This window comes from Macrobrachium rosenbergii, chromosome 45 (genome assembly GCF_040412425.1).
Source record: "Macrobrachium rosenbergii isolate ZJJX-2024 chromosome 45, ASM4041242v1, whole genome shotgun sequence".
Classification (NCBI taxonomy): domain Eukaryota; kingdom Metazoa; phylum Arthropoda; class Malacostraca; order Decapoda; family Palaemonidae; genus Macrobrachium; species Macrobrachium rosenbergii.
This window is the reverse complement of record NC_089785.1, coordinates 19,028,469-19,042,593: the sequence shown is the minus strand read 5'-3', so window position 1 is coordinate 19,042,593 and position 14,125 is coordinate 19,028,469. Positions and strand designations below refer to the sequence as shown.

Genomic DNA, 14,125 nt, shown 5'->3' with positions numbered 1-14,125 from the left:
CTGGATCTTCTCTTATAGGCTAATACCGATATATTTTATGATAATGGTACACTTTTAATGTATGTAAAATTAGTGATACATAACAATGTCAAACTTCCTGAGGTCCTGGGATCGTTGGGGGAAAAATTGATCATCCGTTTTGCCCTAAAATGGAAAACTGCAGTACCTGCAAAATTTCGAAATTGAGATATGCCACCTATTGGGCTCGTGAAACACTAGTGCACAAGTTACTGCAGTTTCAGAATGATTCTTCACTGTTTTATTTAGGGGGTCCCATTTGCAGTATCTGCAAAATCAGCAGTAAGGCAAGGGAAAACTGCAGTATCTACCATTTTTCTCAGTTTTGTATTTTTGCAGACACTGCAGTCTTCCATTTTAGGGCAGCATTGGTTCGAGGATGTGAGTGTCTAAGTAAACCTAAACTGTAGATATTATTTCAAGCTTCGTCATCAGACAGTATTTCAATCTGCCTTTTAAATTGGTCATGGCGAGCCCTCGAACGGAGTTAGGCCGAGGTACCGTAAAATGGTTCTTACATTTGGTGTTTGTTTATTTTTTCTCTCTCTTTTTCTCTCTCTCTCTCTCTCTCTTTACATCCTTCATCATTTTTCACAGAGTTTTTCCACTCGGCTCACAAATTGAGGGACCAGTGTTAGTGAATTATATACCTGGTTAGTGAATTAGATACCTGGTTGTTAGTCGATCATTGTGGGTAGCAGCAGAACAGTGATGAATGGTGTTGAACGAGGTAATATTCATCTCAGTAAAGCCATTCATGGGCTTATGATGAGACTCTCTCTCTCTCTCTCTCTCTCTCTCTCTCTCTCTCTCTCTCTCTCTCTCTCTCTCTCTCTCATATATAATCTTGCGTAAAAAATTAACAAATGCAAAATATAACAAGTAATAGTATGTTAGTAGTGACAGCAGCCACTCTCCCCCAAAATAACTGAGGGAAACCCGCCCCCTCGTTCACGCTAAACGTAGAAAGGACTCGAATGAAATATATATATATATATATATATATATATATATATATATATATATATATATATATATATATATATATATATATTATTAATATATATGTATACACATATATGAATATATATACACAAATATACACGCAAATTCAGTTTTCAGATCACACAAGGATTTGGCTCGTAGAGACTGTAGGCCCTTGGCAGGTCTGAAAGATCGTCAATAAAAACTCCCAGACATTAGGATCTAAATCAGGAAACATTAGGATAAATAGTTTAAAGAAATTTGAAGGGACAAAAAGAAAAGGAAGTACTAACTAGAAGTGAAGCAACATGGAAGAAGAAAGGAAATGGGAAAATAGAAAAAAATAAAAAGTTCAAGACAGATGTTAAGGTGAAGAGAATTAGAGATGGATAAACTGTATTATATTGAGAACAAAAGATATCACTGTAAACAGACTTTGAAAAATAAATAAAATAAGTATTATAATGAAACGACAGACTATAAATAAACACTACACAGTAAAGCTAGCACAAAAAAATAAACGAAAAGTGATGCGAAAAGAACTAAAAAAAAAGGAAGAGATAAAATGATAAAGATGTTGCATTCCCCGGAATGATGATTATACCCAATCAATAATCAGCGATGATAGGCCGGGAGCTAGCTGGCTTTGATCGTCATACGATATAACATATCTTTTGATTTTTATCGGTTTTTGACTCGAGGAAATCGAAGGAGTCTATTGAGAGAGAGAGAGAGAGAGAGAGAGAGAGAGAGAGAGAGAGAGAGAGATCAAGAGATCAAAACAGAGAGGGATGCTTCAGATGCTTCAGTTTTAATTGGATGTTAATCATTAAATGAAATGTTGTATGTATAGAGTAAGTTATAAGTATAGAATGATAGGTGGATATGCTACAGCATTACACTCTCTCTCTCTCTCTCTCTCTCTCTCTCTCTCTCTCTCTCTCTCTCTCTCTCTCTCTCCCAGGGAACGAATGTCGTTCCCATATCAGTCATACCGTCGTTACCAGGATGGAAATTATATGCTACCTCGCTGGATGAACCAGAACATAGTAGTGTAGCTAATTTATATAATTTGACAGATTAAACCATTTCCTGTCCAAGGCTATGAGAGTTATTAGTCTCTCTCTCTCTCTCTCTCTCTCTCTCTCTCTCTCTCTCTCTCTCTCTCTCTCTCTCTCTCTCTACCCTATCCAGTGGGTATGAAGATTTTTCCATATAAATAGTATTCGAAAGTAATTCAAGGATAGTTACAAAAGATAGGATAGGATAAATAGTTATGTACTTAAAATTACGAATCTCTCTCTCTCTCTCTCCTCTCTCTCTCTCTCTCTCTCTCTCTCTCTCTCTCTCTCTCTCTCTCTCTCTCTCTCTCTCATCTAGTGGGTATGAAGATATTTTGTTATAAATAGTATTCGAAAATATCTTAAGAATAGTTACAAAAGATGGGATAGCATAAATAGTTATATACTTAAAATCACAAATCTCTCTCTCTCTCTCTCTCTCCCTCTCTCTCTCTCTCTCTCTCTCTCTCTCTCTCTCTCCATCTAGTGGGTATGAAGATTTTTTTTTTATAAGTAGTATTTAGAAAATAACTCAAGAATAATTACAAAAGACTTATTTTATAAGATATGATAAATACAGTTATTACTGGAAAAACATTATACCGAGAAATGAATTTCTATCTCTCTCTCTCTCTCTCTCTTCTCTCTCTCTCTAGCTCTCTCTCTCTCTCTCTCTCTCTTGTCAACACAGAACTAGTGGGTATTTTTTTTATAAATAGTATTCGAAAATATTTAAGAATAGTTACAAAAGATAGGATAGGATAAATAGTTATATACTTAAAATGACGAACCTCTCTCTCTCTCTCTCTCTCTCTCTCTCTCTCTCTCTCTCTCTCTCTCTCTCTCTCTCTCATCCTTCTTGCTTCCACGTCTGAGTACTCACCATTTGTTAAGATTTTCCCATTAGGAGTCTCTCCCTTCAATCATGTGAGTTATGGTGGGAGGGTCCCCACCTTAATCTCCCCCTCCCTCCCCACCCCCTCCTGTCTGGATAACCCCACCACCACCACCCCACCACTCCCGTTCCCTGCTTGTCCCCACACCGCGTCTTATATCTCGTCTTCTCTCTCTCTCTCTCTCTCTCTCTCTCTCTCTCTCTCTCTCTCTCTCTCTCTCTCTCTGTTCATCTTTATTTTTTTCACGTTGCTGTGAGTTAATGATTCCAAGCACGCACAGATACGCAGATACGCAGGTTTTCTACGGTGTTGTGATGTGGTTTAGGTTTTGTCTTGTATTGTACCGTACGCACACACTGCAAACACACACACACACACACACATATATATATATATATATATATATATAAATATAAATATAAATATATATATATATATATATATATATATATATATATAAATATAAATATAAATATAAATATATATATATATATAAATATAAATATAAATATATATATATATATATATATATATATATATATATATATATATATATATATATATATATATATATATATAAGACAATATAATGGCCTGTAGGCCTATGCATTATATATATATAAAATATAATTATATTTTATATATATATATAGCCTATATATCCATTATATTGTCTTATATATATATATATATATATATATATATATATATATATATATACATATATATATTTATATTTATATATATATATATATATATAATATATATTTATATTTATATTTATATATATATATATATATATATATATATATATATATATATATATATATATTTATATTTATATTTATATATATATATATATATATATATATATATATATATATATATATATATATATATGTATTATTATGTACATTTATTTTTGTGTTCGTGTGTGTATTTATATATCTTTAAATTGTATTAATTTTCTCATAGTTCTCCTTTTGGACAATAAGGCCCCATACCCTGAACCTTCCTCCTTCCTATCAGGGAGACGAGACAGCTATATTTTAATTCCTGACATCCCACAGGAGTGGAAAGTAGTTTTAAGAGTCTCCCCTCCCATTCAGGTGGCATTTCCTCCCACCAAGGGGTCCACAACCACTTTACTAGACGGCCCTTTCTCCCTTGGTTTCCAGAGAGGCTGCTACTTCATTTATTGGTAATTTTCTTCTCGTCTTGGATGGGTAGACACTATGCTGGTGAGCCTTTTGTGCAGGTTTATGAAGCTCTTGATCTTGTGTGACAGTTATGTTGACGTATCTGAGGAGTTGCCTTCTTTTAGGGGAATTAATATATTGAATATATATATATATATATATGTATATATATATATATAATAAATATACATATATATATATATATATATATATATATATATATATATATATATATATACACACAAATAATCAACACACAGTCACGTGTGGAACAGAAATAAATTTCTGACTCACATCAGGATCGAACCCAGGTCTTTCAATTGAAAGACATGACCGCTGCCAACCCAGCCACACAAGTCATAAAAGGAGTTGGAACCTGAGTACCACTGTACCTAAGGCTTTCCCTGGGCAGGCTAACTGCCTTGCGTACCAGGTTCAATGGAAAGACCTGGGTTCGATCCTGATGTGAGCCAGAAATTGAAGGTTTCCTCAGCTGACATTTAAATGACGAATTGCCATAATGATATATCTTGCAATTGAATCTATATACGTCTATTGATACCCACTTTGGTATATTATTCCTTGAAGGGAACACCGAATTGGGGACCCCCCCCGCAGGTGGGTAGTGCTTTCAGTGCACCTCACGTGGTGCACTGTAGGCCCTACTATAGGGGGTTTGTAGCGTCTCTCCGGTCCCTAGCTGTGCCATCTTTTTTTAGCCTTTTACTTTACCCCCATTCCGGCTTATTTTTTTTCAAATCTTGCTGTCCAGCCCCTCTAACTATTACTTCTCAGTGCAACGTTGGGGTTTTCTCACGGTTCCCTCCTTCAGATCCCTGTACTTCATCTCTTGTTTTATTTACTGGAGCTCTTTCATCTCGCTGTCCAACCTCTCGAACTCCCTCTTTTCACAGCCTTGAGGGCTGAGTGGCCGGAAGTGCCCCAGCCAAGGACTTGACGGCATAAATTTTGTTAGAATCAAAATCAAATATAACTGGGTTTGTTAGAAGTTAAAAGCGGAATCCTCGATGATGACATTTGAAGAAAAGAATGAAGAATAGAGGTGTATACGTGAAGAAGAAGAAGAAGAAGAAGAAGAAGAAGAAGAAGAAGAAGAAGAAGAATAACAAGAAGAAAAGGATAAAGAATAAGAAAATGAAGAAGAAGAAGATAAAGAGGAAGAAGTAGAGCAAGTAAAGGATAAAGAAGAAGAAGAAGAAAAGGATAAAAAGAAGAAGAAGAAGAAGAAGAACAAGTAAAGGATAAAGAAGAAGAACAAGTAAAGGATAAAGAAGAAGAAGAAGAAGAAGAAGGAGAAGAAGAAGAATAAAGAAGAAGAATAACAAGAAGAAAAGGATAAAGAATAAGAAAATGAAGAAGAAGAAGATAAAGAAGAAGAAGTAGAGCAAGTCAAGGATAAAGAAGAAGAAGAAGAAAAGGATAAAAAGAAGAAGAAGAAGAAGAAGAACGTAAAGATAAAGAAGAAGAACAAGTAAAGGATAAAGAAGAAGAAGAAGAAGAAGAAGAAAAAAAGATCATCTCCCGGCCCTAAAATATTGTCTCGAAAGACTAATGAATATAGGAGAAGGGATGAATACAGATGAATGGATTATCGGCGGTGCTTTTTGCTCGTGCTTTTTTTTTTTCTTATATCTTGAAGGCACTTTTTTGCTTGTGGAAAAAAAACCTGCCTTCCCTTTAAATGATTAAATGATCTTCAAGGGTAGTTAGCCGAGCGTTTCGAAATCTGCTTGTATTTTATTAAAGGCAGACTTGTGTTTTGCATATGTGTATATGTATATATATATATATATATATATATATATATATATATATATATATATATATATATACATATACACATAAGGCGTATGCCTTTGAGAGACAGTGTATACGGAACTAAAGGAATTTGCGGATTAGATTTTTTTAAAGAAGCCTGTATACATGAGAATATGTAATACTCGCTTTTTTTTTATATTAATTCATGTTGTGACAGTATTTATAAAGTAATGGTAGGTTATGCATAGACTTTTATTTACCTCTGTAATTATTATTTTTTTTAATAATTGTTATCATTTAAACTTAGCAATCATTAATGCATGACGAGCCGAAAATAGAGCTTAATGGAACTTACACGTGTAAAAAAACTATTGAAAGTGATAGGGGGAATAGATAAAAAAGATAAGAAATAGTTATCAGCAATTGCGAGTCTCTCTCTCTCTCTCTCTCTCTCTCTCTCTCTCTCTCTCTCTCTCTCTCTCTCTCTCAGCGGGTATGAAGATTTTTTCTTATAAATAGTATTCTAAAATACCTTAAGAATAGTTACAAAAGATAGGAAAGGATAAATAGTTATTTAAAAATACGAATCTCTCTCTCTCTCTCTCTCTCTCTCTCTCTCTCTCTCTCTCTCTCTCTCTCTCTCTCTCTCTGCATATCTAGTGGGTATGTTCTTATAAATAGTATTCAAAAATATCTTAAGAATAGTTACAAAATATAGTATAGGATAAATAGTTACCTACAAATACGAATCTCTCTCTCTCTCTCTCTCTCTCTCTCTCTCTCTCGGTATCTAGTGGTATGTTCTCATAAATAGTATGTTCTCATAAATGTGAAAATGTCTCTAGAACAGATACAAAAATTAAGATAGGATAAATAGTTGCAATTACAATTTCTCTCTCTCTCTCTCTCTCTCTCTCTCTCTCTCTCTCTCTCTCTCTCTCTCTCTCTCTCTCTCTCTCTCTCTCTCTCTCTCTCTCTCTCTCTCTCTCTCTCTCTCTCTATATATATATATATATATATATATATATATATATATATATATATATATATATATATATATATATACATATATACATATATATCTAGTGGGTATGTTCTCATAAATAGTATTCAAAAATATCTTAAGAATAGGTACAAAAGATAGGATAGGATAAATAGTTATTTAAAATTACGAATTTCTCTCTCTCTCTCTCTCTCTCTCTCTCTCTCTCTCTCTCTCTCTCTCTCGAAGACTCTTTCCCAGCACAAATAATATTCGAAAATATCTCATTCCGGCAATTAACTGGATTGAGCGCCGACCATTTTGAAAAAATATTTATATTTTTCGTATTTCGAAATCTTCAACGACCAATATATGCCGACGGTATTTTTATATATCAAAGTGGCGATTGCTATCTTATCTGCATACTAGTCTTTTTATGAAGGTTTTTTTCCCCAATTGATTTGCTTTAATCATATATTTTTTTCCCCTTTTGAAGGTTTTTTTTTTCCTTTTGAAGGTATTTTTTTTTATCGGCGGGTTGCATCGCGTTTGCACCTGTGGGTTCATAGATGGTTTGAGATAAGTGTGAATGGGTATTTGGCAAATGGTTTATGTATGTATAGATGTGTATGTAATTATGTATATATATGTATATGTATTACACACATATATGTCTGTGAGTGTGCATGTAAATATATATATAATATATATATATTATATATATACAGTATATATATTATATATATACAGTATATATATATATATATATATATATATATATATATATATATATATATATATATACATATGTATGTATGTATGTATGTATATATGTATATATATATATATATATATATATATATATATTATATATACATTCACAATGAATATTTATATTATTAATTCAACTAAAAATCTTTCCCCATCATATCCCATAAAGGAGGTTTGGCTCAACACCCCCTCCAGTCACTTCAACTTGGGTTCCCATAGACACTCCTCTCGTCTTCTCAATCATTTGCACTCACCCTGCTGCCTTCATTGTTTCACCTATCCTGGGGCTCTCCTCCTAACTAATCTTACCAACCCGCATTTACTTCCAATTGCATATACTAACCAGTCACTTCCATTCTTATTTCTGGTTTCCATTTATTCGCCTCGGCCATTGGTTTGGAGTGAGGTTGCTAGCCCCATTGGTTCTCCATCCAGATATGTCCTGCTTTTGGTGAGTGGAAAAGGAATTGCACACTAAATAAAATGTGTAGAAATACACGAATTTTGGATTTTGTTTGACTATACATCATAGTGATTAGTGACATTCATGCCCAACAATTATGAAATTAATGCCCAACAATAATGAAATTAATGCCCAACAATAATGAAATCAATGCCCAGCTGTGAATAATTACCATGAAACCTTAGTTGATACAATGAACCTTTTTAGAGTTTTTAATGTTCACTGGATCCATTTAAATTATTTTGAAATTAAGCACACACATTTTTAAACAAGTGCCTTTGAATGAGATACATTCAAAGAAAATAGAGATTTGTGTCGCAGATGCATCCTTTTCCTCCACTTCCGTGCATCAGAAGGAGAAGGAGAACGAGAAGGAGAAAAAGAAGAAGAAGGAGAAGAAGATGGGGCAGCAGCGCGCGTTAACCACAGGCCCTTTTTAGACCGAACCTGGAACCCACAATTTGGTACTACATACATCACGCGCCCGAATGGCGTTTAAATGGTATCTAATTCCACCTAACACGTCGTTGGAGAATTAGCAATATATATGTACACAAACGATTACTTTCCGAGTCTCCGGGGCTATTGAATATGGTCCGTAATCATAGGCTAAGGCCGAGGCCCTCTTGCCGCCAAGCGATCTTCCGCTGTTTTGGCGCGCTGCTCTCCGCTGAGTCTTTTGTATGCCGCGGATTGCCTCTTCTGCTCCTCCTTATATCGCCTAACATCCAGCTACACCTGTCCTGTTGCTGGATGCCTTTATTGGATTCGTGTTTGGCGTCGTTTGTTCGCGGTTTTGTTTTGGATATATGTTTTCTTGGTGTTCACTGTCGTCGGAATTTACGGCGTATCGGTGACTATGTCTGAATGTTTCCCCGTCGGATCTAGCGGGATTTCGTCTCTCTCTCTCTCTCTCTCTCTCTCTCTCTCTCTCTCTCTCTCTCATGGCGCAGATAATGGCGCGTTCTGCTCTCAAATTGAATGACGATCCTGAACTAGACGAGAATCGAAATAGGTGGACGCGTTCCTCAAGAACCACCATGTTTCTGTTGGCCAAAGCTGGGACTCCGTACCGTATTGTTAGTTGGCTGTTGTGAGTCTCAGCTACGGCGAGAGAGAGAGAGAGAAAAGAGAGAGAGAGAGTAAAATTTTTTGAAACCTAAATTTACTCTCTTTTTCAAGAGAGAAAAACTTAAACGCATTTTATGTTATGGATTCCAGTTCCTGACGTAAGGTTCATCATTCACCTCTGAGGGCAAATGGTCGACAGTTAGACCCATTCTCCTAAGTGTTGCATCAAATATTGCGTCTATAAATAATGATAAAATTCATTATCTAATTCCAAAGCTTCGGCTAAAGGACAAAGTAGCTCGCTAGCTATTTGTGTTCTCCACCAGTTGGAAAATTCCATAATTCATGAAACTGACATTGCAGGGTCGCCAAAAATGTAATGTTTACACATGGGATTTTTGCGCTAGGTTCCACAAGTGGATCGATTCAAGTACCTGAAAGTTAGTGGACTTTGGTGGGTCACAACCAGAGTGGAAGAAGGTCATGGGCTTGTTAGTAACTTCATCCTTAAGTACATTTAGAGAATTCAGAAGGAAATATCATTTGCCACCTTCTTTAAGAAGAAAAGGTTTATATATATATATATATATATATATATATATATATATATATATATATATAAATATATAATGTATATGTATATATATATATATATATATATATATATATATATATATATATATATATATATATACTTATTGTATATATATGTATATAACATATATATATATATATATATATATATATATATATATATATATATATATATATATATATATATATATATAACATATATATATATATTATATATATATATATATATATAACATATATATATATATATATATACATATATATATATTTAATATATATATATATATACAAATATTTGTGTTTGATCTTAACACTTTTAATCAACCAAGCCTCCCATTACCTTGAAGCCAACCTTATTGGTTTCGTAATTCATTTTAGAGAGAGAGAGAGAGAGAGAGGTCGAAAATTGCGTATTCTGTCACATGCGATCAATCAACGCTATGTTGCTATTACCCAGATTGATTCTTGCCGTTTTTTTTTTTTTTTTTTAGTACTTGAGTAGAAGGCGTAGTCGCGTTCTCTAAGCCATCGCGTGAACCCCGTGATTAGTTTGTACTGGACAATCTGTTCGTGTCAGAAGTGTGGCTACCTGTGAAATTCTGTGAGGTGTAGGTGTCACACAGGCGCTCTTTTTAGCCATCTTTCAAAAGCCTATTTTAAAAGTAGTTTGGCTCCGAATATCCCAAGCATCCGGCTGCCAGGAGCCTTTTCATTTGGGGTTTTGATAGAGAGGTTTTATGAATGACATTTTGGCCTGTTTGAAAAAGCATGTCGCTGCCAAGCTCTCAGGCGTTTTCTTGCGTCTTTCCAGAGCATCGTTGCTACCAGGCATCTGTATGTCTTCAGGTGCTTTTCTAAAGCATCGTAGGTGCTGGTATTTCAAAAGATTTTACTGGGTCTTGTAAAGTGCGTTTTGTAGCCAAGGTTTCGACATTTTTCGGGTATCTTTTTAAAAATCATCTTGGAAGTTTTTGAAAATGTTTTTGGGTATCTTCTCAAAGCATCTTGCTGTCAGACGTTTTAAGTTTTTTTTTTTGGCACGTTTTAAAAGCATTTTGGTGCTGATATTTCAAACGTTTTTGTGTGTCTTTTAAAAGCATTTTGGTGCTGATATTTCAAACGTTTTTGTGTGTCTTTGAAAAGCATTTTGGTGCTGATGTTTCAAACGTTTTTGTGTATCTTTTAAAAGCATTTTGGTGCTGATATTTCAAACGTTTTTGTGTACCTTTTAAAAGAATTTTGGTGCTGATATTTCAAACGTTTTTGTGTAACTTTTAAAAGCATTTTGCTAATACGGTTTCCGACTTTTTTTCAGGTATCTTTTTAATAAACATCTTGCCAAGTTTTGTAATGTTTTTGGGCACCATTTATAAGCATCTTGCTGCCAGGCATGTCAACGTTTTCGTGCACCTTTTAAAAACATCTCGCAGCCAAAATTTCAAACATTTTGGTCTGTCTTTTCAAGTGCAATTTGCTGACACGATCCATGCTTTTGTCAGGCATTTTTTTTTAGAAAGCATCTTTTCAAAGCATCTGGCTGCTAGCATTTAACGTTTTAACCTTTTAAAAGCATCTTGCTACAAAGATATCAAACGTTTTTGTCCGTTTTAAAATGCATCTTGCTGACAAGATCCCAACTTTTTTTTTAACATATCTTTTTAAAAAGCTTCTTGGAAAGTTTTCTCATTTTTTTTTCTAGGGGTCTTCTGAAAGCATCTTACTGCCAGACTTCCAAAGCATCTCGCCAGTGGAAGCTTGTTGTCCATGTTAGTATCCTGTGTAGCTTTGTTCCTGAAGGACGTATGGTCGTTTGAAACAAATTTGTCCATCAGTTTTGACGGCGTAGTTACGCTTGTAATCCTACTCTGTAAAACTCAGTGTTTATGTATGTATTTATTTTTGTGTGTGTAACACAGGTAGCCTACGGGTAGTGAATGACATTCACGTTTAAATTCCACAAAATCATAAAAAAATGCTGACAACATAGTGCATGCTTCTTGATATATTACGATGGAATAGAAGAGTCAATTAAATATTGCTTTCATTTTTAGCAGGACAGGAATAATAATAATAATAATAATAATAATAATAATAATAATAATAATAATAATAATAATAAATCAGTGGTTATCGATCTTTGTCTTGAGAATTATAATGGAATGATAAAGCAGATAGCAGCATCATAAAAGTAAGCAGATAAAATCACTGACGTAAAGATAAGCGGAGAAGTCCGTAATAAATTATAACAACGACTTATTACTCGTATTTAATTTTATTTCTTTTTTGAATGAATTAATGCCTCCTCTCTCTCTCTCTCTCTCTCTCTCTCTCTCTCTCTCTCTCTCTCTCCGAACATAGCTGTCCGTGAATTATTCTGCGGGGACTGGTGTGTGTTTGTGTGTGTGTGAGAGAGAGAGAGAGAGAGAGAGAGAGAGAGAGAGAGAGAGAGAGAGAGAGAGAGAGAGAGACGTTTCCTTTCCAGCTGCTGAGGAAATATGACTATTTCGCTGCGCATTTAGTATTGGTGAACAAGTGTTGAATATTTTACTGCACAGCAATTTCTGTTGGGAAATATGCAAGTCATGTTGCTAACTATAGCTATATATAGATTGTAATTCTGACCAACAGATTTACGATATATCGATGACAACAATTTTCAGGATTTATTTGAAGGTTTCTTATCAACAGACCCGAAAATATGCTGATGTAAGGTGTTCCTCCACGTAAAATTCACGGTTTAATTCTAATGATGAAAAGAACAGACTAAAAACTGTGCATCGGCCGGGAATCGAACCCGGGCCTCCCGCGTGGCAGGCGAGAATTCTACCACTGAACCACCGATGCTTAGGGGAAGATAGCCACCATTTCCCAACTGAATTCCCTTTGTAGATAAAGCTTCGTATTCTCATTATTCAAAATGAGTCGACATTTATGTGGAATGATAAACCTGAAAAGGTTCACTTGCATATCACATAGCAAGAATGTTCCACAGTCTTACAGAGTCTCTGTAGAGGGGTATTGACGTCAGTGCGCCTCACGTGGTGTACTGCAGGCATTACTGAAAGTTCTTTGCAGCGTTCCTTCCTTAGGCCCCTAGCTGCAACCCCTTTAATTGGTTTTATTATACCTCCGTTCATATTCTCTTTCTTCCATCGTACTTTCCTAACAACTATTTCAATATATTTTCATAGCGTAATGACCTTATAGGTCCCAGCGCTTGGCTTTTGGCCTAATTTTTATATCCTGATGCTAATTCACACACTAATTCCAGATCAACTGATTCTATTTTATTCTATTTTACTTATTTATTTATTTATTTATTTATGACTTTGATGTCAGCAGACTACGCACCACTAATTTTTCTCGGCGTCACTGACCGGTAATTGTGACGCCAGTGTAAGCTACCAATCAGTGAATCAGTCCGTGCAAAATATATCTCCATTGAGGGTGGCAACTCCTGCCTTTCTGCGGTTTTGGTTTGCTAATAACTGCAACAAAAACGACTCCTTTGTCGTTCTTTCCTATTATTATCGACCTTTCCCATTTTTCTCTTCCTTCCTCCTCCTCCTCCTCCTCCTCCTCCTCCTCCTCCTCCTCCTCCTCCTCCTCCACGTCTTACAAGGTGGGTGTGAAGGTGTCTGTGGGATTATACACGGTTATTGTTGTATCCATCAACCAACCCTGGTTATAGGTTATAGGTTGTCATTGAGAGAGAGAGAGAGAGAGAGAGAGAGAGAGAGAGAGAGAGAGAGAGTAAATCTCAAAGGAAAGAACGCAAGAAAGAGATGAGAAAGAGAGAGAGAGAGAGAGAGAGAAAGTAAATCTCAAAGGAAAGAGAGAAAGAGAGAGAGAGAGAGAGAGAGAGAGAGAGAGAGAGAGAGAGAGAGAGAAAGTAAATCTCAAAGGAAAGAACGTATGAATGATGAAATGGAGAGAGAGAGAGAGAGAGAGAGAGAAGAGAGAGAGAGAGAGAAAGTAAATCTCAAAGGAAAGAACGTATGAAATGGAGAGAGAGAGAGAGAGAGAGAGAGAGAGAGAGAGAGAGAGAGAGAGAGAGAGAAAACGGGCATAGAAAACGAGAGTCAGGGATTTCACGAAGCATAACTGTCATAATCGCTGCGAGATTGCACCCGGGGAGCTTTGAGCCTTAGTGAAGGATTAGCCGCGGTTTTTTTTTTTTTTTATTGTGCTTTATTTGACGACGGTTATCAATTTTTTTGTTATTTTCTTTTGTGCGGCTCTCTCTCTCTCTCTCTCTCTCTCTCTCTCTCTCTCTCTCTCTCTCTCTCTCTCTCTCTCTCTCTCTC

The 14,125-nt window shown here is 35.3% G+C and overlaps 2 protein-coding genes and 1 non-coding gene across 4 annotated transcripts in view; 1 reads left to right on the top strand and 2 right to left on the bottom strand.

Moving 5' to 3' along the window:
- The window catches only part of LOC136829740 (tRNA (32-2'-O)-methyltransferase regulator THADA-like), a 305,236-nt gene that overhangs the window by 10,805 nt on the left and 280,306 nt on the right, over window positions 1-14,125 (top strand). The gene's annotated exons all lie outside the window — the stretch shown is intronic.
- LOC136829741 (growth/differentiation factor 10-like) overlaps window positions 1-14,125 on the bottom strand; it is a 296,934-nt gene that overhangs the window by 32,255 nt on the left and 250,554 nt on the right. The gene's annotated exons all lie outside the window — the stretch shown is intronic.
- On the bottom strand, window positions 12,592-12,662 carry TRNAG-GCC (transfer RNA glycine (anticodon GCC)). Its single transcript has one exon. It is a non-coding gene; the product is annotated as a tRNA-Gly (tRNA).